This window comes from Gossypium hirsutum, chromosome D10 (assembly GCF_007990345.1).
Source record: "Gossypium hirsutum isolate 1008001.06 chromosome D10, Gossypium_hirsutum_v2.1, whole genome shotgun sequence".
Taxonomy (NCBI): Eukaryota; Viridiplantae; Streptophyta; class Magnoliopsida; order Malvales; family Malvaceae; genus Gossypium; species Gossypium hirsutum.
Window position 1 is genome coordinate 36,884,599 of NC_053446.1, and position 23,883 is coordinate 36,908,481.

Genomic DNA, 23,883 nt, shown 5'->3' on the forward strand with positions numbered 1-23,883 from the left:
GCCCAACGTGGCCCATTACGACCTACGCCCATGGAAATGCTGATGGAGGCCTCTACAGTTTATCGCCCATGCTTCGCAGGTTTGGCTTTCCATACGACCGATCGCACACTCGTGTGGTCTCAATGCCGTATTTCGGCTTTTCAGCTTTTGTTGTTCTACAGTTATAGTGGGGTGGTTACACACCTGATGTGATTTGCAGATTCCCTTCGTTCCGAACACTCTTACTCTAAAAATCAATGATCATCGCACCCTTGGTTCCCAGGCAATGTACCAATCAACCTCGACCACCACCAATTAGGAATGGAAGCAATGCAGGTTGGAGAAAGCTACGAAAACCTTGAAAACCTCGTCGATTTCCCATCCAGTACAAGGAACAAATGAGATGATATAACACCCCAAACTCGGCCTAGGAGTTATGGCCGTATCTGGTGTGTCACATTGAAATGTCTTTCAAAAAATTAGACTCGTTGGAAAAAACGTTTCTAAGCTTAAAACCTCTTTCGTATTATTTAAAAATCATCTAGTTAAAACATTTGCCTTATTATCTGCTACTGTTCTAATAGTTTTTTTTAAAACGCGGAAGAATTTGAAAACTCCAATCGTTTAAAGTTCGTGACTTTTAAAACAGTTATTATTTTGAAAATTCGTCTTCCCTAAACTAGCAATTTAAAGTCAATAAGCAAAAGCCCAATTAAAAACTTAAACAAACTTAAAAGGCCCTTATTACATGAACAAACCCAACACAAACTTTAAATTTAAATAAAAATTAGTAATAAATAGCTGTAGTAGTGTGGCCACCTCCGAGTCTCATATAGCACCAAATCGCCTATGGCCGAGGATTTCCTGTAAGTAAATAAAAGAAAGGGTGAGTTTACGAAAACTCAGTGTGTAATCCCCTATCAGTCATTCAGTAAACAACATGCAGTAACAGTCTGGGCCTGAGCCCTATTCAGTGATAGTATAGTGTAGGCCTTAGCCCATTACAGTAACAGTGTGGACCTTAGCCCAATATAGTAACAATGTGGGTCTTACCCCAATACAATAATAATGTGGGCCTTAGCCTGATACAATAACAATGTGGGACTTACCCCAATATAGTAACAATGTGGGCCTTAGCCCAAAACAGTAACAATATGGGCCTTAGCCCAATACAAAATCAGTGTGGGCTTTAGCCTAATACAGAATCAGTGTGGGTCTTAGCCAAATAAAGTAACAATGCAGTGCAATAATGCAACCCATCCCAATCCAGCCAACACACCACTCCATACCACCAACACACCATGTGGGGATAAAATCAACCCACCCAGCCAACACACCAATATCGCAGCAAAGATGCCAGTAATAGTATCGCAGCAAAGCTGCCAGTAATAGTATCGCAGCAAAGCTGCCAGTAATAGTATCGTAGCAAAGATGCCAGTAAAAGTATATGTGGCGCAGCCACCAGTAGGTCCACAGTCGTCTTAGGCGAGCCGTGCGACCTTATCAGTACAATACACTTCCTCCAAATATAACAACCCAACCCTATGCAACAAGTCGTGACATAATATCATACGTGTATGCAAAATGTCATACTCAATCATAGTCATACATATCATAGAGTAATTTAGTCATACATAACATAAGGCCATAACAGTCATTTCATCTCCTAGGGGTATAACACTCATTTTACCCTATGGAGGTATTTCGGTCATTTTATCTTATAAGGGTATTTTGGTCATTTTACCCTATTAGGGTATTTTGGTCATTCTACCCTAGGGGTTATTTCGGTCATTTTACCCTATGGGGGTATTTTGCTCATTTTACCCTATGGGGGTATTTCAGTTAATTTACCCTATGGGGGTATTTCAGTCAATTTACCCTATGGGGGCTTTTCAGCTTTTTTCGTTCTACAGTTACAATGGGGTGGTTACACACTTGATGCGATTTGCAGATTCCCTTCGTTCCGGACATTCTTATTCCAAAACTCAATGATCATCGCATATTTGATTCCCAAGCAATGTGCCAATCAACCTTGACCACCACCAGTTAGGAATGGAAGCAATGCAGGTTGGAGAAAGCTACGAAAACCTTGAAAACCTCGCCGATCTCCCATCCAAAACAAGGAACAAATGAGATGATGTATATCTCTGCACAACAACAACCTCCCCAAATCCCAATATTCTCTCATCAAATCTCTTAAAATATCCCTCCTCAATTCTCTCTATGACCAATTCAAACTCTATTGAGCAGTATTTCAATCCAACTCCAATACCTGCATAGCTCAACCAACAAAATAAAACTCCATTGCGCAACCCAGGACTTGAACCTCAAACCTCACAGTTACAGAACACGCCACCTTACCACTAGACCACAAGCTATTTTTGTATCATATTTTAACCACAATAATTGAAAAACCTACTACCTAGATCCAAGGATTTTATTCACTTAAAATAAAAATTTTGCATAAGCCAAGGCTTGAACAACTTACTTCTCAGACACTTCCGAACACTCCTAAATTGCTTAACCACTGAAGTAGACATTCATTTATGTCACTTCCTTGCATAACTAAGTATTTTGTGTACTTCCTAACTGTTCCCTTGCACAAAACCTATTTCTACTAGGCCCAAAATTTGGGGTGTTACATGTACAACAAAAGGTCTTCCTAAGGCAAAATTGCTAATTGTGTAAGCAGCATCAATCTTTGTCCCATAATCATGCATTAATAACTTCACGCTTATCGATCTTTTTTATTAACAAGTATTTCATATGCAAACATTCCTTAAGATTATCTAAGCTTCAAAATATGCCAACATGAATCATAGTTTGCATGTATGTCCCAGCCATAGATAACATTCTTCATTCAACATAAATTCCTATCAATCAAGCAAACAATCACAAGGTTTATTTATGATCTTCAGATGTTGAACTTAGGACTTCCTCTCCACTAATGTAGGTGACATAATCAACAAATCAATAAGTCTTTTATAAGGTTGTAATGGGGCTCAGTTAAAGGTAGGGATTTTAAGAGATGGGACATTTCGGTTTTAAAAGTCTTAACCTTTAACTTTGTCTTGGTTTTCTTGTAATACAACCTTTTTCTTTAAGTGAACCTTTGGAACACCCCCAAGCTTATTTTGTACTCAAGCTCATATATTTTTCCCTTTTGAAGACTAAGCGAACTTTTCTTTGCTCTTTTTTTTTAAGCAAGAGCACATACATCTTTATGAAAATTTCCTCAAATGTTGATTTCCAAGACAAATTTAGTTAAGATAGGTGCACAAAATTAGGATAATTTTAAAAAGATGGTAACTGGCTTATAATGTAGGTTCATTGCAAAAACAGGCCTTTAAGCTCAAAATTACAGTTTCAAGGGTCTAATATCATAGGGTTGGCTTAAAAAAGCTTAAACGGTCCAAAGAAATAGTGCCTATATCATTTTAGATTTTTATGTCCCCTAGGATTTCGCCTCAAGAAAGTTACTAAGTCAATTCTAAAGATATAAACCTTCATGCATGTCTAATCTCAAAAGAAACTAAGTTTTCATGGTAAACATTACTAAAGCTAAGACCATACAAGCATTCCATTCTTCATGATAACATAGTTTCACTTAGATAAAATCATCATTCATACTTGCATACAAACTATCTCAGTAACAAAAAAAATACCTCTAAACATTCATTTATTAAAACATACTTATGAAAGAAATAATTGAAGCATGCTTGAAAAAATTTTAAAATTGTTTGAGCAATTTATTTGCCTTACCCCCTTTAAAAAGAAGCAATTTCCTCATTGCACAAACAAAGTAATGAATGAAAACTGAACACCAGGTAAGGTTGTAAAGAAAGAGAGGTAAGTCATTAAGACTGCTTAAATACCAAGTCTTCCCTAATAACCCAATCCTAGACATGTTCATTCCCATTACCACATCACTTAGTCTTACTCTTTCTAAAGAAGTGTTAAGTTTGTTCATGCTTGCTATGTTTTATTCTGTAGAAATTAAATTCTAATTACAAAAAAAATAAATTCCTAAAAACCTAAAAATAATTAAATAAATAACAAGACAAGAATCCCCTTTTTATTTTTCTGACTTATTCCTCTTGTCTTCTTTAGCTCCATTTCTGCTTGCATCATCAGTATCTTCTGTCCATGTCTCAAAGATAGCATCTAGGAACTCAGGAATAAAAGTATTAGAGATATTCTTAAAAGTATTTCGAATTGAGTCATCTCTAATTTTTTCACATTTCTAGTAAGTTTGTTGTTGATTGTGCATGAACTTGTACATATCCATCAAAATTGACAACTCTGATTTCCTTAAAGTACTTGCAGAAGTCGGCATGGAAGTTGTATATTCAGGTTCATCACTTAGCTTAACTGGTTCTTCTTTTGGCTCAATCCTTGGTTCAGGAATGTTCATTTCCTTATTACATTGTTCCTCTTTAGTGTCTGTGACTGAATTAGCTTCAGTTTCAGTTCCATCAGTTGACTCCTCTGTATCCGGCTCAGTTGGCTCTTCTTGCTCGCCTTGATTCAGTTCATGCACCCTCTCTACTAATCTTTCAAGATCATAATTCATAATGCATCCTTGAACATATCACCCATTCAGATTTGCTAGTGTTTTAACACAGGCCTTTAAGCAAAGTGAAGTGATTAATGATGGGAAATAAACACTTTCTGCCTTTTGTTTAGCACAATTGTGAATCTCCTTGAGGATAATTTTCTTAACATTAATGGACTTTTCTGTCAAAATTGCATATAACAAAAGCATTCATTCCATGGAGATGGTGGAACTATGTGAGATAGGCATAAAACTATAGCGAACAAAATAAAACCATACCTTTGCTACTCATTTAAGTATTCTCTTCGACAAGAATGGCTCCCATACTTTCTTATAATCCATTGGGATCCTCGATTTGTCACAACATCGAGAAATTGTTGAAGAAAATCCCAATTGATATTGTTCATCATAGGGTAGTACTCATCTTCTTCAACATTAGGTAAATTAAACAAATCATTGATGGACTTAGAAGTAAGAGGTACCTTTTTCTTTCGAATGATGACTTAAATAGCATCTTGCATAATCAAACTAGCATAGAATTTTCGAAGTAGTTCATCATCGAGAAGTGAATGAGCATCACAAAATCATTTCCACTTGAGAGCATTGATTTTCTTTCTAATTGGTATAGGAACAACCATCAAATCATTACTATTCAAGTCAAAACCTTTTTCCGAAATCATAGGTTGATGCTTGAAGATTGAATAAAATCTCTCTTTCACTTCTTCATAGATCAAAATTGGGTTTTTAGGAGTAGTCTTTGAAGGTATGGTTCTTTTGCGAGGCATGGTATCTTTTCCCAAAATTTGGACAAAGTTTCTGCACAAGAGAGAAAAGAAAAATCGGCAAAGTGGGTAGAACTTGCTACGGCAAAAATCTTGCGACGGCAAAAGGGAATTTTGGCAAAAAGGGAAGAGAATTAGGGTTTCTTTCAAGATTTGAGGTTGATGGTACAAAAGGAAGATTTAGGGATTTTTAGGGTGTAAGCAAATTGCTTTGAGGGATATGAAGATTAATAGAATGAAAAGAGGTTTATATCAGAAAAATTAGGGCAACATATAGCAAAAAATTAGCTACATTAGGGTTATTTGGGCGGCAAGCAATGGGTATGACAGCAAGGCATGAATTTTTCCCTCCTTTTTGCTGTCTTGGGCCTCAAACTCAGACTATATTTTACTAAAAAAACTGATTAGTACTTAGGCCAACTTTGACCCCCTTTATTAACATAAAAATTTGAAATTTAAACAGAACAAATGAAATTTTAAAAAAATTAAGTCTTAATTAGCAAATTTCCTCTTAACAAATTACATTAAATTATTTCCCAGGAAAGGTTAGAGGGATCACAGCAGTCCCGCTTAAGTTCCAATCTCCTTAGATAGAATTACTTAATTGTAATAAGTTAAGAAAATAAGTTCTAATTATTTATTTACAAAATGAGTTCATGAAAAATTAAAGGTCTGTTAATTTTAGCGAGGATTCAACTCCCTCCACTTCACCATCCTAGTAATGTTTGAGACGTTGACCATTAACTTTAAATATACCTCCATAATTGTTGTATAATTCAATAGCTGCATAAGGATAAACTCGGTAGATGGTATAAGGTCCTTTCCATTGGGATTTAAGCTTCCCAGGAAATAACTTCAACCTTGAATTAAACAACAAAACCTTCTGACCCTCTTTAAACTCGCGAGGTTGTATATGACTATCATACCATCTCTTTGATCTTTCTTTACACATTTTGGCATTCTCATAGGAAAACAACCTCAGCTCTTCCAACTCATCATGTTGTAACATCCTTCTCTCACCAGCGTGCTTAAGATCAAAGTTTAACTGCTTCAAAGCCAGTGAGCTTTATTCTCCAACTATAATGGCAAATGACATGCCTTTCCAAATACTAACCGATAAGGAGTCATTGTTAACAGAGTCTTAAATGTTGTTCGATAGGCCCATAATGTATCATCGAGCCTTTAAGACCAATCTTTTCTGCTAGGGTGTACTACCTTTTCAACGATACCTTTGATTTTGCGATTGACTCTTTTAACTTTCCCATTAGACCGGGGGTGATAGGTAGTAGACATCTTGTGCTTCACATCGTATTTGTCAAGCAACCACTTAAGCCATTTGTTTAAAAAGTGAGAACCTTCATCACTAATAATAACTCTTGGTGTCCCAAATCGTGTAAACACATGCTTATGTAGGAATCGCATGACTACCTTAGCATCATTTGTAGGGTATGCTTCAGCTTCAACCCACTTGAATACATAGTCCATAGCAACTAAGGTGTATTTGTTCTCATACGAAGAAAGAAACAGGCCTAAGAACTCAATGCCCCATACATCGAACAATTCAATCTCTAAAATGTTTGTCAAGGGCATCTCATTCCTCCTTGATATATTTCCAGTCCTTTGGCATTTATCACAGTTCTTCACATAAGCATAAGTATCTTTAAATAGTGTAGGCCAAAAGAAACCTGCTTGCAAAATATTTGCTGCAGTATGTGAACCACCAAAGTGTCCCCCACTTGGAGATGAATGGCAATGATACAAGATTTTAGCAATCTCGCTTTCAGCTACACACTTTTAGATTATATTATTTGCACATTGCTTAAACAAAAACGGATTCTTCCAAAGGTAATACCGACTATCATGAAGGAATTTTTTCCTTTGTTGGTATGTCATTTCTCGAGGAATTATTCCACATGCAAGATAATTGGCAAAATCAACAAACCAGGGTATTTCATGAATTTGATTTACCATAAATAAGTGTTCATCTGAGAAATTCTCGTTCATAGGCACACATGACTAAGTTACCTCATCTTGCTCCAACCTTGACAGATGATCAACTATTTGATTTTTGACACATTTTCTGTCTCGGATCTCAAGGTCAAATTCTTGGAGTAAAAGTATCCAACGAATTGGCCTTGGTTTTGCATCTTTCTTCGTGCACAAGTATTTAATGGTTGCATGGTTAGTAAATACTGTAACTTTTGTACCTATAAGATATGAGCAGAATTTGTCAAAAGCAAAAACTATAGCGAAGAGTTCCTTTTGGGTTACCGTATAATTGCGTTATGCTCCAGTCAAAGTTCTACTTGCATAGTAAATAGGGTGAAACACTTTATTTCTTCTTTGACCCATCACAGCTCCAACGGCATAGTCACTTGCATCGCACATCAACTCAAAAGGTGAGTTTCAATCATGTGTAACGATTATTGGGGCTAAGATTAATCGTTTCGTTAGCTCTTCAAAAGCTTCCAAACATGCTTTGTTAAAATCAAACACTGTATCTTTCTCTATCAACAAACACAACAGTTTAGAAATTTTTGAGAAATCTTTGATAAACCTTCAATAAAAATCGACATGGCCTAAGAAACCTCTAATTCCTTTCACATTCATTGGGGCTGATAATCTTTCAATTACGTCCACCTTTCAATTCCTTTTTTTGAGATTTTATGACCTAAGACAATCCCTTTCTTGACCATAAAATGACATTTTTCCCAATTAAGGACAAGATTCGTCTCTTCGAATCTCTTCAGTACCTTAGTCAAATTACTCAAACAGATATCATAAGTGTTACCAAAAAACAATCATCCATGAAAACCTCAACAAAATTTTCAACCGTATTAGTAAATATTGCCATCATGCATCGTTGAAAAGTTGCTGGTGCATTGCATAAACCAAAAGGCATTCACCTAAAAGCAAACATATTGTATGGACAAGTAAAGGTTGTTTTATATTGGTCCTCCGGGGCTACAACTATTTGGTTATATCCTGAATAGCAATCTAAAAACAATAGAATTCATTACCTGCCAGTCGATCTAACATCTGATCCATAAAAGGCAACGGAAAATAGTCTTTCCGAGTGGCTTTGTTCAACTTTCTATAATCATTACAGATTCTCCAATCAGTAATAGTTCTTGTTGGAATTAACTAGTTAAGCTCATTTTCAACAATCGTGATTCCACCTTTCTTCGACACACACTGCACCAGACTTACCCACGAACTATCTGAAATAGGATAGATGATTCCTGCATCTAACCATTTGATCACTTCCTTTCTCATAACTTCTTTCATAATAGGATTGAGCCTCCTTTTCCCATCAATTTGAGCTCTTCACCTTCTTCTAAAATGAATTTATGCATGCAAAAAGAAGGGTTTGTACCTCGAATATCAACTATGGTCCAACCAATTGCTTTCTTAAATTTCTTTAGAACAACAATTAGTTGCTCCTCTTGATCTTTCGTCAGTTCTACTGAAATGATCATAGGCAAAGTAGAACAATCACCTCAATAAATGTATTTCAAATGGGAAGGAAGTAATTTGAGTTCAAGTTTAGGTGGTTCTTCAATTGACAACTTGGGTTGCACAAATTCTCTGACTTCCAACTCCAACGGTTCAAACCATGTGGATTGAATAAAATTTCTTGGATTGGCTTCCATCAAAGCCATGTTTTCTTCACCTTCTTCATCCTCCAAAGGTCAAGATCTAAGGCTTTCTCTAATGGATCTTCTTTAAAATTGCTTTCTATAGAAACCAAGGCTTCTATCTCTTCCATAACTGAACACTCCTCTGTTGGTTCGGGAAATTTCATCGCTTTAAGAATGTTAAAGGTTACCTGATCATTTTGAACTCGCATGGTGAGTTCTCCTTTCTGCACATCAATTAACGTTCTTCCTGTGGCTAAGAAAGGTCTCTCAAGGATGATCAACACTTCCTTGTCTGCTTCAAAATCTAATACAATGAAATCAGTAGGAAAAATAAATTTATCGACTCTTACCAAAAAATCCTCGATCTTTCCTTTGAGGTATGCTAAAGATCAATCTACTAGCTGAAGTGTCACAGTTGTAGGTCTTACTTCACCTATCCCTAACATCTTGAAAATAGACTTAGGCATCAAGTTGATACTCACAACTAAGTCACACCAAGCTTTACCACAGTAAGATTCACTAATGTTACAGGGTATAGTAAAGCTTCCTATGTCATTCAATTTCGGTGGCAATTTGTTCTGCAAGAATGCACTGCACTCCTTTATCAAGGCAACAGTCTCATGCTCACTCAGTCGTTTCTTCTTGGACTGTATATCCTTCTGATACGAGTCATAAAGGCCCAACTCAAGTTCAAGAATGTGATGGGCTCAAATTACCACAAGGCCCAATAACGAGATCAAAGGCCCGAAAAATGCGTTCCAAACTAAATGGGACCATTCAGGAGTTTGTTAGCAAGGCCTTAGATGCGTACACGATGAACGAGAAAATCAAGAAACTGAATATTGGCCCAATTTTGCTGTTTGGAGCGATTTCAAGAATCAAGAAAATCAAGATTTCAAATCTTGGAAATCTTGGTCCAAGAAACCGAATCTTGCAACCAAAACGTATTGGATCTTCGTTACAAGCATCAACGACCCAATTTCGGTAAGAGATGGATCACAAGCCCAAATTCTTGAAGGCGGGGCCCAATAAGAAGATACCAAGCCCAATCAAGAAATCCACACATACTTAGTTGAAAATTAGGCCAAATTGTCAAAGGGCCCAATTTGTAAACATTTTAATTGTTAATTTAATTTTTAGGCTATAGGAATATTACATGTTAAATTCGGCCCAAAACAGTCCATTTAAGTGCATGGCTGAATTTCCTTTATTATTTTTATTAATTAGGTTTAATTTTTAAGTTTCCTAATGAGATTAGGATTAGTTTAAGGCCTATTTAAAGGATGGTCGGCCACCCCTTGTACTCACTACTTAGAAATATATCAAAATTTCAGATTTGTTGAGTGCAGAATTCTCTTTGAGTTTTTCTCCAAGAATTCTCTCTTGAGTTTTCTTTAGAAGTTGTTTTAACAATCTTTTGATTGTGGGAGCCATCTTCAGCCTTCTTCTTGCCATTGATATTCTTTGGAGGGGAGATTAGAGCCGATTGAAGGGAGTTGTGAAATCTTTCGGGATTTCAAGGCTTCTTAGGACTTTTAATTTGTTTTCTTGCTGATCAATTTTCTTTTAGTTTCTGTTTGTGCCGATTATCGTTATTGATTTAATTGCTCTTCTTGTTTTTTTAGCCTCTTTCAATCTTAAAGATTCGGTTAATTCTCCTCTTATTGGCAGCACATAGTCGGCCTAAAAATCCTCAATTTCTAGGGTTCTTGTCGATTCATCTTTAATCTTCTTAGGTGCATTCGATTGCTGTAATTTGGGGGAAACCATCTTGGGAGTTCAATTGGGCAGAATCGCAATCTTTGTTCACTTCCCGAATTGTTTTATTCCATCGATTTCTTTCTTTCCTTCTTGCCGTAACAACTTTTAAATTCCATTACCAATCTGATGTTTTGATTTGTTTTTGGGTTTTGGTGTCCTTTAAAAGATTCGGCTGGTTGGGGAATCAATCTTGGAGATCGATTTTTGCGTTCTTGCATTCCGAAAACCATTTATTCTTAAGTTCTTTGTTTCTTGGCTGTTCTTAGTTGTTTTTGGGGATTTGATTTCAGTTTGATTAATTTAATCTTAATTGTTGTTTTGTTTTCAGATCTGATTCATTTAGAGCCTTCGTAGGAGTTTCTCGTGACTTGACAACTCGATCTTGGTCTGCGCGCAACCCTCTATCACCTTCATAAACTTCACATAATTCAACATTTGTTCTAAAGCCTCCACCAACATAATATTGATGTGTAACTACTTTAGAACATCCAAAAACTTCTTGAATTTCACCCTATGTTTCTGCTTGTTTTGCTGTAATCTTTGCGAATATGGAGGTGATGGAACTTTCGGTTGAACAGAACAACTTTTCTGATTAGGTAAATCTGCATCCAAAGAAGATGTTAAAATATCTGAACTCACTAAGTTAGGGTTTACCTTGTCAGACTTTGCAGATTCTGATTCTTTTGGTGTAGGAACTGTGACAGCCCAAAATTGACCCTAGTCGGGAAGTGGTTTCGGGACCGCTAAACCGAGTCACTGAAATGTTTGAATGTGATATTTATTGTCTAGAATATGTAATTATGAATGTGTGAAAATTTCAAGCTTCGATTTAATCGATTGCATGTGAATTTAGTCAATAGGACTTACGTGCGACATTTTTGAAATGTGATAGGTCGAAGCATAAGGACCTATTAGTGCATGAAATAAAAAGGGGGGACTTGCATGTCAAATTCCCCCCTAATTAGTAGTGGCCGGCCATGACAAGCATGGTAGACCAAGTGTGATGGGCAAGACATGTCATAGACATGTTGTGTTGGTGCATCATGGGTGGAAAAAAATAAAATAAGGAGCATGGGCATAAAATAATGAAAGGGAATATGATGAAAACAAAAAAAAAGTGTGTGGTTGTTTCCCCCCCATTGCCGTGAGTTAAAGAAAAGAAAAGAGAAAATTTTGTTCATCCTTTTTCATCTTCATTTGGCCGAAAATTCTAAGGAAGGAGGAAGGAGTTCTTGCTTCATGTTTGGTTTGGAAGAGGATTAGGAGGAGGTTTGGCCATACTTGTATCTAGATCAAGGTATGTTTGAGGTTGTGCCATGAGATTCATGCATGTTTTTAGTTGCTAGCTTGAGTTCTAATTATCCCATGGTTCAAATCTTTGCTATGTCATGGGGATGATATTCGGCCTAGGTAGATTTTGTGTTAATGCCATTGCATGCTAAATATGAAGCTTGTTAATGATGCATGTGATGGTGGATTGATGATTCTTGAATCTTCTTTTTAGCATTTTTGAGTGAGCACATATGTGCATTGGTTGCTAGATGGAGAAGAATCGGCTAGCAAGTTGTGTGCTAAGGCCGAATATAATTTTTGTATATTAATGAGTAATGCATGTGTTAAATTGATGGAAAGGGAGAGGATGCTTTACTAGTGTATATATGTGTGTATTAGCCAAGTTTTGAACTTGAAACAAAAGGGTGTTTAGTCAATACAAGTGACCATACTTGTAGAATGTATTAAGTTTTGAAATCGGCCCCAACATAGACATGCATATTCGGCTATAGGAAGGAGATTGGTGTTGCATGTATTCGGTTAGAGGCAAGCATATTGATGCTTTTGTCTTGGCTTAGAAAATTCGGCCAAGGGGGAAAAATTAGCTAAAATGTTGAGTTTGATTCATGATTCCGTACATATGTGACTTTAATGTCTAATGTATAAATATGGGCTAAGTGCCTTGTGTTCCTCTTTTCGATGCTCAAATGATTAAATCAATTTATTTGTTTAATTAAGCTCAAGAGCAAAGGGGAACTAAATCCGATAAAGGGAAGGAAAAAGTGGTCGAATAGCTATCGGAATCGTTCGACAACACCAGAGGTAAGTTCTTGAGTAAAAGAGCTTAAATTATGATTTGATTAGATCATGTTTTAAGCAAATCAAAATCATGCTGTTTGTGTGTGGCTATTGAGCCGAAATTGCAAGAATGATAAGTGTCTTGTGTTTGAGTTTTGTTAACGAAAATGAAATACGAATGTGCCATGATTTACTGTTAAATGTGCATGGTTATTTGAATGATGTCCGGGCTAAGTCCCGAAGGCTTTGTGCTAAGTGACCATATCCGGACTAAGATCCGAAGGCATTTGTGCGAGATACTAATTCCGGGCTAAGCCCGAAGGCATTTGTGTGAGTTACTAAATCCGGGTTAAGTCCCGAAGGCAATTGTGCGAGTTACTATAACCGGGCTATGTCCCGAAGGCATTTGAACGAGTAGCTATATCCGGTTAAATTCTGAAGGTACGTGATTTGGGAATGAATGATCTTGCTGTAAAAAATTTCAGTAAATACTCTAGAAACATCCCAACATTGAGGTATGTTTCGTATGTGCTTGAATTTAGTTGAGCCCTTACAAATAAGTATTCGCTCAGTTGATAAACGAGTTACCGGCCTTTGGCTAAGTTGATCTTTTGTGTATGTACATAAGGGTTGGTAATGTGAAGCAAGTATGATATCGAAAATTTGTGCATATGAAATTATCCGTTTAGCTATATGAATGCTATACTTTTGCTGTGCTGGAATTCCTTGCTCAAAACTTACTAAGCATAAATTGCTTACTCCGTTTCTTTGATCCTCTGTTTTATAGATTTTGGTTCTCCAGCTATCAGACTCGGGATTTTGAAGTCGAAGTCGCCCACACTATCAAAGCCCCCCCTTTTTGGTACAATTTTGGTTGAACTTCGAAATGGCATGTATAGGACTACCCGTTTGTTGTGGGTCATGGACCCTTTGGACTTGTATAATTTTGGATAGCCATGCGAAAATGGCTTATATATGTTTGAGTATAATGTTATAATCATTTGGTATGGATATGGTTATTGAGAGGTGTGGATATGCTTGACAAGGATTGGCCATAGGAATGGTTAATCACTATCATAAATTGTGCTATTTATGCAAAAAGGGCTAGTTGAATCATGGAAACTATGAAATAGGTAAAGTCTACCTTAAAGGCAGATGCTGACAGCAGCAGTGATGTAGATTTGGAAAATCACTAAAAATAGTACAAATGGAATTAAATAGTGAATAAATTATGTAAACGAACCTTGATGAATCTATTTTTATAGCAAAGTAATGAAACAATCATACGGACAGTATGTTAAGAGATATTCAGGTTCTTGTGAGACAGGGCCAGAACGGTTTCTGGATTTCCTGTTCTGACTTTGGAAATTCATTACAAATTAACCAGAGACAATTAGGAGTCAAGCCATATATGTATAGATTCCTCTCTGAGTCTAGATTCTATATAATCAAACGGCATCAGTATTGAAGCCCTGTACAGGGAGATATCCAATTCGTAATGCGAAAAGGTCAGTGTAGTCGATCCCTATAACATGGGAGACTTTGACTAATAAACTGTACTATTTGGCTCAACTAAAAATTCTAGAAACAAATATGTAGATGGGCGTATGAGTCTTATTTCAGGGAAATTTTACGGAACTGGATTCCGAGTTTCTAAACTCAAGATATGATTTTTAAAGCGACTAGTACGCAGATTGGCAGTGTCTGGGAATTTTTTTTTTAAGTCTGTTAACACCTCGTGTTCGACTCCGGTAACGGTCTCGGGTTCGGGGTGTTACATTTGATTGGTATCAGAGCCAGGTTTAGTCGATTCTAGGACTACCGTAATGCGTTGGGTCTAGCTATACATGCCATTTTATGTGATTATTTGATAGTGTGGTGATTTCTGACATTTGCAAATGTGTTTATTTATAGTAATGGATCCCGATCCCGACCGAGTGGTAGCTGATGATCTTGAGAGTGTAGCGCCTGCTCCCGCACAAGGGACAGCGCCGGCGGACTCTCAACCTAATGCTAGTAACCCGAATGATGAAGCTAGACAAGCTTTCTATAGCGTGTTAAATGATTGGTTCAACCAATACATTCGAACTAATACGGCTGTTCCACAACCTCCATTCCCGGCAAATACCACCCCCACACCTACAATACCTCCGGAAACTGACCAAATAAGGTCAAATAAGCCCCCAGTTGACAGAATCCGAAAACATAGGGCTACTGAATTTAAAGCTACGGACAGCGATGATGCCGAGCAAGCTGAATTTTGGTTGGACAACACTATCCGGGTACTCGATGAGCTATCTTGTACACCCGATGAATGCCTAAAGTGTACTATCTCCTTGCTACGCGATTCTGCCTACTATTGGTGGAGTACTCTGACTTCTGTTGTGCCCCAAGAGCAAGTAACTTGGGAGTTTTTCCAAACTGAGTTTCGGAAAAAGTATATCAGTCAGAGATTTGTTGATCAAAAACGGAAGGAATTTCTTGAGCCTAAGCAAGGTTCTATGTCAGTTACTGATTACGAGCGAAAATTTGTTAGACTTAGTAGATACGCTCGGGAATGTGTTTCATCCGGGGCTATCATGTGTAGACGCTTCGAGGATGGGCTGAATGAAGATATAAAAATGTTCGTTGGCATTCTTGAAATACGAGAGTTCGTAGTACTTGTCGAGCAAGCTTGTAAAGCCGAAGAGCTTAGAAAAGAAAAACAAAAAGTTGATGTGGGAACTGGAGAGTTTCGTAAAAGATCTTCGGGAAAGTCTCTTCAACAGGCATCGAAGAAATTTCGAGATGATGTGGGCTGGTCGAGAGGCACTTCGGGCCTTTTTAGACGAGATCGTGATCGACCCCCTGTGGGTACACGAGGCACTTCGTTCGCCAGTGTTGGGAATGAACGTCGAGACAGAACGAAATGTCGATATTGCGGTAAATGGCATTCGGGGAGTTGTAGATTCCCTGACCGCTCCTGTTACAAGTGCGGATCAGTTGACCACTTCATTAAAGATTGCCCGAGGTTGTCTGAACAGAATGTAAATCAGAGTGGGAAACCGGGTGCTACCACTGCTCGAGGTAGACCATCTGGAAATACGGGCAATGCTGGTGGTGGTCAGAGAGGATCTAGAGATGCTACGACCAGATCCGAGGCTCGTGCGCCTGCTAGAGCTTATGCTATACGTGCCCGCGAGGATGTTTCTTCGCCTGATGTTATTATCGGTACTTTTACTCTCTTTGATACTAATGTAATTGCTTTGATTGACCCCGGTTCTACTCATTCTTACATATGTGAAACCTTAGCATCCAGTAAGACTTTACCTATTGAGTCTACTGAGTTCGTAATTCGGGTGTCAAATCCCTTGGGTCGTTACGTGCTTGTCGACAAAGTGTGTAAGAAATGTCCCCTAGTAATTCGAGGTTCCTGTTTTCCGGCGGACTTGATGCTTTTGCCATTTAATGAATTTGATGTTATTCTCGGGTTGGATTGGTTGACCGTGCATGATGCGGTTGTGAATTGCAAAAGCAAGACTATTGAATTGAGGTGCGCAAATAATGAAGTAATCCGAGTTGAGTCTACGGACTTGGATGGGTTGCCAGCTGTAATATCCTCAATGTTGGCCCAGAAATATGTAAGAAAAGGGTGCGAAGCATACCTTGCGTATGTACTTGATGACAAAGAATTAGAAAAAGAAACCCGAATTTGTGCCGGTGGTTTGTGAATACCCGGATGTTTTTCTTGAAGAATTACCGGGTTTACCACCTGTTAGGGAGATAGAGTTTGGTATTGAGCTTGTACCTGGGACTACGCCGATTTCGATGGCTCCGTATCGTATGGCACCAACCGAGTTAAAAGAGTTGAAAGCTCAGTTGCAAGAATTGACGGATAGAGGTTTTGCTCGACCAAGTTTCTCACCTTGGGGTGCACCAGTATTGTTCGTGAAAAAGAAGGACGGAACCATGAGGTTGTGCATTAACTATCGTCAACTGAATAAAGTGACGATAAAGAACAAATATCCGTTACCGCGTATCGATGATTTGTTCGACCAACTGAAGGGAGCCTCAGTGTTCTCAAAAATAGATTTGAGATCGGGCTATTATCAGTTGCAAATTCGAGATTCGGACATACCCAAAACTGCCTTCAGAACGAGATATGGTCACTACGAATTCTTAGTGATGCTGTTTGGGCTCACTAATGCCCCTGCGGTATTTATGGATTTGATGAATCGGATCTTCAGACCATATTTGGATCGGTTCGTAGTTGTGTTCATTGATGACATCTTGGTCTATTCAAGAGATGAGACCGAACATGCTGAGCACCTGAGACTAGTGTTGCAAATTTTGCGGGATAAGCAGTTATATGCTAAGTTCAGTAAGTGTGAGTTCTGGTTAAGAGAGGTTAGCTTCTTGGGTCACGTGGTATCCGCATCGGGTATTCGAGTTGACCCGAACAAAATTTCAGCCATACTTAACTGGAAACCTCCAAGAAATATTATCGAAGTTCGGAGCTTCCTGGGGCTCGCCGGTTATTACCGACGATTTGTCAAAGGTTTCTCGATGATAGCCACACCAATGACGAAGCTACTTCAAAAGGATGTTAAGTTCGAATGGACGGAGAAATGTCAGAAAAGTTTCGATCAACTGAAAACTTATTTGACTGAAGCTCCAATTTTAGTGCAACCCGAATCAGGCAAAGAGTTTGTCATTTATAGTGACGCATCCCTACTTGGGTTGGGTTGCGTATTGATGCAAGAAGGTCGAGTGGTGGCCTATGCATCGAGACAATTAAAGCCACATGAGAAAAATTATCCGACCCATGATCTTGAACTAGCTGCCATCGTATTTGCTTTAAAAATATGGCGACATTACTTATTTGGTGAAAAGTGCCATGTATTTTCGGATCACAAAAAGTCTCAAATATTTGATGACTCAAAGAGACTTAAATCTACGACAAAGACGTTGGCTTGAGCCGGAAAGGCTAATGTGGTTGCTGACGCCTTAAGCCGAAAATCACTGTTTGCTTTACGAGCGATGAATGTGCACTTGTCTATTCTACCCGACAATGTGTTAGTAGCTGAATTAAAAGCCAAACCATTATTGATTCATCAAATTCGTGAAGCCCAGAAAGTTGATGATGAATTGGTTGCAAAACGGGCTGAGTGTCTTCCGAACAAGGAATCGGAGTTTCAAATTGATGATGATGATTGTTTGAGGTTCAGAAGTCGTTTGTGCGTTCCAAGGAATTCGGAACTCATTTCGATGATTCTGAACGAAGCCCATTGTAGCCGAATGTCAATTCACCCGGGGAGTACGAAAATGTACAACGACTTGAAACGTTGGTTTTGGTGGCATGGTATGAAACGAGACATCTCCGACTTTGTTTCGAGATGTTTAATATGTCAACAAGTGAAAACAGAACATCAAGTGCCTTCAGGATTACTTCAGCCGATCATGATACCCGAGTGGAAATGGGATCGAGTCACAATGGACTTTGTGTCCGGACTGCCATTGTCAGCAAGTAAGAAGGATGCGATTTGGGTTGTTGTTGATAGACTGACTAAGTCGGCTCACTTTATCCCCGTACGTACGGATTTTTCATTGGATAAACTAGCCGAATTGTATCTTTCTCAGATTGTGAGATTACACGGGATACCTATTTCTGTCGTGTCGGATAGAGATCCGAGATTCACCTCACGATTTTGGAGGAAATTGCAAGAAGCTTTGGGTACCAAGCTGCATTTTAGCACTGCTTTTCACCCCCAAACCGATGGTCAATCTGAGCGGATAATTCAGATACTTGAGGATATGTTGAGATGTTGCATCCTCGAGTTCAGTAGTTCATGGGAACGGTATTTACCTTTGATTGAATTCGCTTACAACAATAGTTTTCAATCAAGTATTAAGATGGCACCTTACGAGGCTTTGTACGGTCGTAAATGCCGTACACCATTGTTTTGGACCGAGCTCGGTGAAAGTAAAATTTTCGGAGTTGATTTGATTAAGGATGCCGAACAGAAAGTAAAGGTAATCCGTGAAAGTCTGAAAGCAGCCACAGATCGTCAAAAATCGTATGCGGATTTGAAACGAAAAGACATTAAATATCAGGTGGGAGATAAATGTTTCTTAAAGTTTCGCCTTGGAAAAAGGTACTCAGATTTGGCCGTAAGGGCAAGTTGAGCCCGAGATTCATTGGGCCGTACGAAATCTCCGAACGAGTTGGTCCGGTTGCGTATAGATTGATTTTGCCCCCTAAACTTGAAAAGATTCACGATGTCTTTCATGTTTCGATGCTTCGACGTTATAGATCCGATCCGTCACATGTGATTAATCCCTCAGAAGTTGAAATTCAATCTGACTTGAGTTATGAAGAAGAACCGATTCGTATCCTAGTTCGTGAAGTGAAAGAGTTGCGAAACAAAAGGGTTCCGTTAGTTAAGGTGTTATGGCTCAAACACGGGATCGAGGAAGCTACTTGGGAAACCGAGAGCTCGATGAAAGAACGATACCCAAACCTATTTACCGGTAAGATTTTCGGGGACGAAAATTTCTTAAGTGGGGAGAGTTGTGACAGCCCAAAATTGACCCTAGTCGGGAAGTGGTTTCGGGACCGCTAAACCGAGTCACCGAAATGTTTGAATGTGATATTTATTGTCTAGAATATGTAATTATGAATGTGTGAAAATTTCAAGCTTCGATTTAGTCGATTGCATGTGAATTTAGTCAATAGGACTTATGTGCGACATTTTTGAAATGTGATAGGTCGAAGCATAAGGACCTATTAGTGCATGAAATAAAAAGGGGGACTTGCATGTCAAATTCCCCCCTAATTAGTAGTGGCCGGCCATGACAAGCATGGTAGACCAAGTGTGATGGGCAAGACATGTCATAGACATGTTGTGTTGGTGCATCATGGGTGGAAAAAAATAAAATAAGGAGCATGGGCATAAAATAATGAAAGGGAATATGATGAAAACAAAAAAAAAGTGTGTGGTTGTTTCCCCCCCCCATTGCCGTGAGTTAAAGAAAAGAAAGAGAAAATTTTGTTCTTCCTTTTTCATCTTCATTTGGCCGAAAATTCTAAGGAAGGAGGAAGGAGTTCTTGCTTCATGTTTGGTTTGGAAGAGGATTAGGAGGAGGTTTGGCCATACTTGTATCTAGATCAAGGTATGTTTGAGGTTGTGCCATGAGATTCATGCATGTTTTTAGTTGCTAGCTTGAGTTCTAATTATCCCATGGTTCAAATCTTTGCTATGTCATGGGGATGATATTCAGCCTAGGTAGATTTTGTGTTAATGCCATTGCATGCTAAATATGAAGCTTGTTAATGATGCATGTGATGGTGGATTGATGATTCTTGAATCTTCTTTTTAGCATTTTTGAGTGAGCACATATGTGCATTGGTTGCTAGATGGAGAAGAATCGGCTAGCAAGTTGTGTGGTAAGGCCGAATATAATTTTTGTATATTAATGAGTAATGCATGTGTTAAATTGATGGAAAGGGAGAGGATGCTTTACTAGTGTATATATGTGTGTATTAGCCAAGTTTTGAACTTGAAACAAAAGGGTGTTTAGTCAATACAAGTGACCATACTTGTAGAATGTATTAAGTGTTGAAATCGGCCCCAACATAGACATGTATATTCGGCCATAGGAAGGAGATTGGTGTTGCATGTATTCGGTTAGAGGCAAGCATATTGATGCTTTTGTCTTGGCTTAGAAAATTCGGCCAAGGGGGAAAAATTAGCTAAAATGTTGAGTTTGATTCATGATTCCGTACATATGTGACTTTAATGTCTAATGTATAAATATGGGCTAAGTGCCTTGTGTTCCTCTTTTCGATGCTCAAATGATTAAATCAATTTATTTGTTTAATTAAGCTCAAGAGCAAAGGGGAACTAAATCCGATAAAGGGAAGGAAAAAGTGGTCGAATAGCTATCGGAATCGTTCGACAACACCCGAGGTAAGTTCTTGAGTAAAAGAGCTTAAATTATGATTTGATTAGATCATGTTTTAAGCAAATCAAAATCATGCTGTTTGTGTGTGGCTATTGAGCCGAAATTGCAAGAATGATAAGTGTCTTGTGTTTGAGTTTTGTTAACGAAAATGAAATACGAATGTGCCATGATTTACTGTTAAATGTGCATGGTTATTTGAATGATGTCCGGGCTAAGTCCCGAAGGCTTTGTGCTAAGTGACCATATCCGGACTAAGATCCGAAGGCATTTGTGCGAGATACTAATTTCGGGCTAAGCCCGAAGGCATTTGTGCGAGTTACTAAATCCGGGTTAAGTCCCGAAGGCAATTGTGCGAGTTACTATAACCGGGCTATGTCCCGAAGGCATTTGAACGAGTAGCTATATCCGGTTAAATTTCGAAGGTACGTGATTTGGGAATGAATGATCTTGCTGTAAAAAATTTCAGTAAATACTCTAGAAACATCCCAACATTGAGGTATGTTTCGTATGTGCTTGAATTTAGTTGAGCCTTTACAAATAAGTATTCGCTCAGTTGATAAACGAGCTACCGGCCTTTGGCTAAGTTGATCTTTTGTGTATGTACATAAGGGTTGGTAATGTGAAGCAAGTATGATATCGAAAATTTGTGCATATGAAATTATCCGTTTAGCTATATGAATGCTATACTTTTGCTGTGCTGGAATTCCTTGCTCAAAACTTACTAAGCATAAATTGCTTACTCCGTTTCTTTGATCCTCTGTTTTATAGATTTTGGTTCTCCAGCTATCGGACTCGGGATTTTGAAGTCGAAGTCGCCCACACTATCAAAGCCTCCCCCTTTTTGGTACAATTTTGGTTGAACTTCGAAATGGCATGTATAGGACTACCCGTTTGTTGTGGGTCATGGACCCTTTGGACTTGTATAATTTTGGATAGCCATGCGAAAATGGCTTATATATGTTTGAGTATAATGTTATAATCATTTGGTATGGATATGGTTATAGAGAGGTGTGGATATGCTTGACAAGGATTGGCCATGGGAATGGTTAATCACTATCATAAATTGTGCTATTTATGCAAAAAAGGCTAGTTGAATCATGGAAACTATCAAATAGGTAAAGTCTACCTTAAAGGCAGATGCTGACAGCAGCAGTGATGTAGATTTGGAAAATCACTAAAAATAGTACGAATGGAATTAAATAGTGAATAAATTATGTAAACGAACCTTGATGAATCTATTTTCATAGGAAAGTAACGAAACAATCATACGGACAGTATGTTAAGAGATATTCAGGTTCTTGTGAGACAGGGCCAGAACGGTTTCTGGATTTCCTGTTTCGAATTTAGAAATTCATTACAAATTAACCAGAGACAATTAGGAGTCAAGCCATATATGTATAGATTCCTCTCTGAGTCTAGATTCTGTAGAAACAAACGGCATCAGTATTGAAGCCCTGTACAGGGAGATATCCAAGTCGTAATGCGCAAAGGTCAGTGTAGTCGATCCCTGTAACATGGGAGACTTTGACTAATAAACTGTACTAATTGGCCCAACCAAAAATTCTAGAAACAAATATGTAGATGGGCATATGAGTCTAGTTTCAGAGAAAATTTACGGAACTGGATTCCAAGTTTCTTAACTCAAGATATGATTTTTAAAGCGACTAGTACGCAGATTGGCAGGGTCTGGGAAATTTTTTTTTTGTCTGTTAACACCTCGTGTTCGACTCCGGTGACGGTCTCGGGTTCGGGGTGTTACAGGAACTTCAACAGCTGGTTGATTCTTCTCAACAGGCTTATCTTCGACATCAATCAATCGGGGTTCTAGAATTTTACCACTTTGCAATGCCACTGCCTTGATATGTTATTTACCCAAATTTTTTGGATTATTAGTATTGCTCGGTAAGGTTCCTTGGTTTTCCAAGCTTGGCTTTGGATCAAAGCGTAATTCTTTGCCATGTACGCTTTCAACAAGTTCTCCAAACTGTTTGATGCCTCAGCTTGAGATGGTTTTGGAGCTTGCTGATTAAACCCTTGAGATAGGATGGGTCTTTGCTGCAATAACTTATTGTTCGGTCCATTTCCTTGGTTGCTTCAAGAAAATTTAGGATGATTACACCATGAAGGATTGTAGAAGTTGGACTGGGGTCCTTGTCCACTCCTATTTTGATATTGGTTCCCCACATAGTACACTGACTCAAGATTTGATGGACAATTCTCAAAAGAATGACCTTCCCCACAGTACACATAGGAAACTACTTCAAACGGACTTGGTGGCTGAGCTGCAGAATTATTAGTACTATTAGCGGTTAACTGTTTTATCATAGAGGAAATAGACAATCCTTGAGGAGATAATGAAGTGAGGGCGTCAACTTCATGAACCCTGGCTACACGTCTTCCTGAAGTTGCTCAATTTGTTGGCCATTGATAGTTATTACTCGCGATCCTCTCGATGATCTCATAAGCCTCATTATACGACTTAGACAAAATTACACCATTTGTGAAAGCATCAACCATCAATCTTGTATGTGCATTGAGACCATTATAGAATGCCTCCAACTGGATGCAATGAGGAATCCCATAATGAGGACACTTATGAAGTAAGTCGTTGAATCACTCCCAAGCCTCATACAAAGACTCGTCATTCAATTATTGGAAAGTTGTGATCTCGTTCCTTAACTTAGCATTTTTGCTAGGTGGGAAATACTTAACCAAAAATCTCTCTGCTAATTCTTGCCATGTAGATATGGAACTTGGTGGCAATGAATTGAGCCATGCTTATGCTCGATCTTGCAACGAGTACGAAAATAACTTCAACCTCAGTACGTCTTCAGTCACACGGGCTATCTTAATTGAATCACTCACCTCCATAAAGAATCGAATGTGGAGATGTGGATCTTCCGTGGGCATACCACTAAATTGACCCACCGTTTGTAGCATTTGAAACATCACTGGTTTCAATTCAAACTGGGTTGCCTCAATATCTGGCCTTCTAATTCCTGGGTTTAACTCACTGAAAAGTGGCACAGCATATTGTCTGATGCATCGATCCCTATCATCGGCAATGAAGATAGGATTTCGTACATGATCGGCTTCATTACCTTGGTTTTGATTCTAATTTCCAAGGTCCATCTTGACTTGTCTTTCAGTT

At 38.4% G+C, this 23,883-nt stretch overlaps 1 non-coding gene and 1 pseudogene across 1 annotated transcript; one reads left to right on the forward strand and one right to left on the reverse strand.

Annotated features, from left to right (window-relative positions):
* The window catches only part of LOC107915469 (sugar transport protein 8-like), a 73,081-nt pseudogene that overhangs the window by 43,790 nt on the left and 5,408 nt on the right, over window positions 1–23,883 (reverse strand).
* On the forward strand, window positions 23,308–23,414 carry LOC121222818 (small nucleolar RNA R71). Its single transcript, XR_005920189.1, has one exon. It is a non-coding gene; the product is annotated as a small nucleolar RNA R71 (small nucleolar RNA).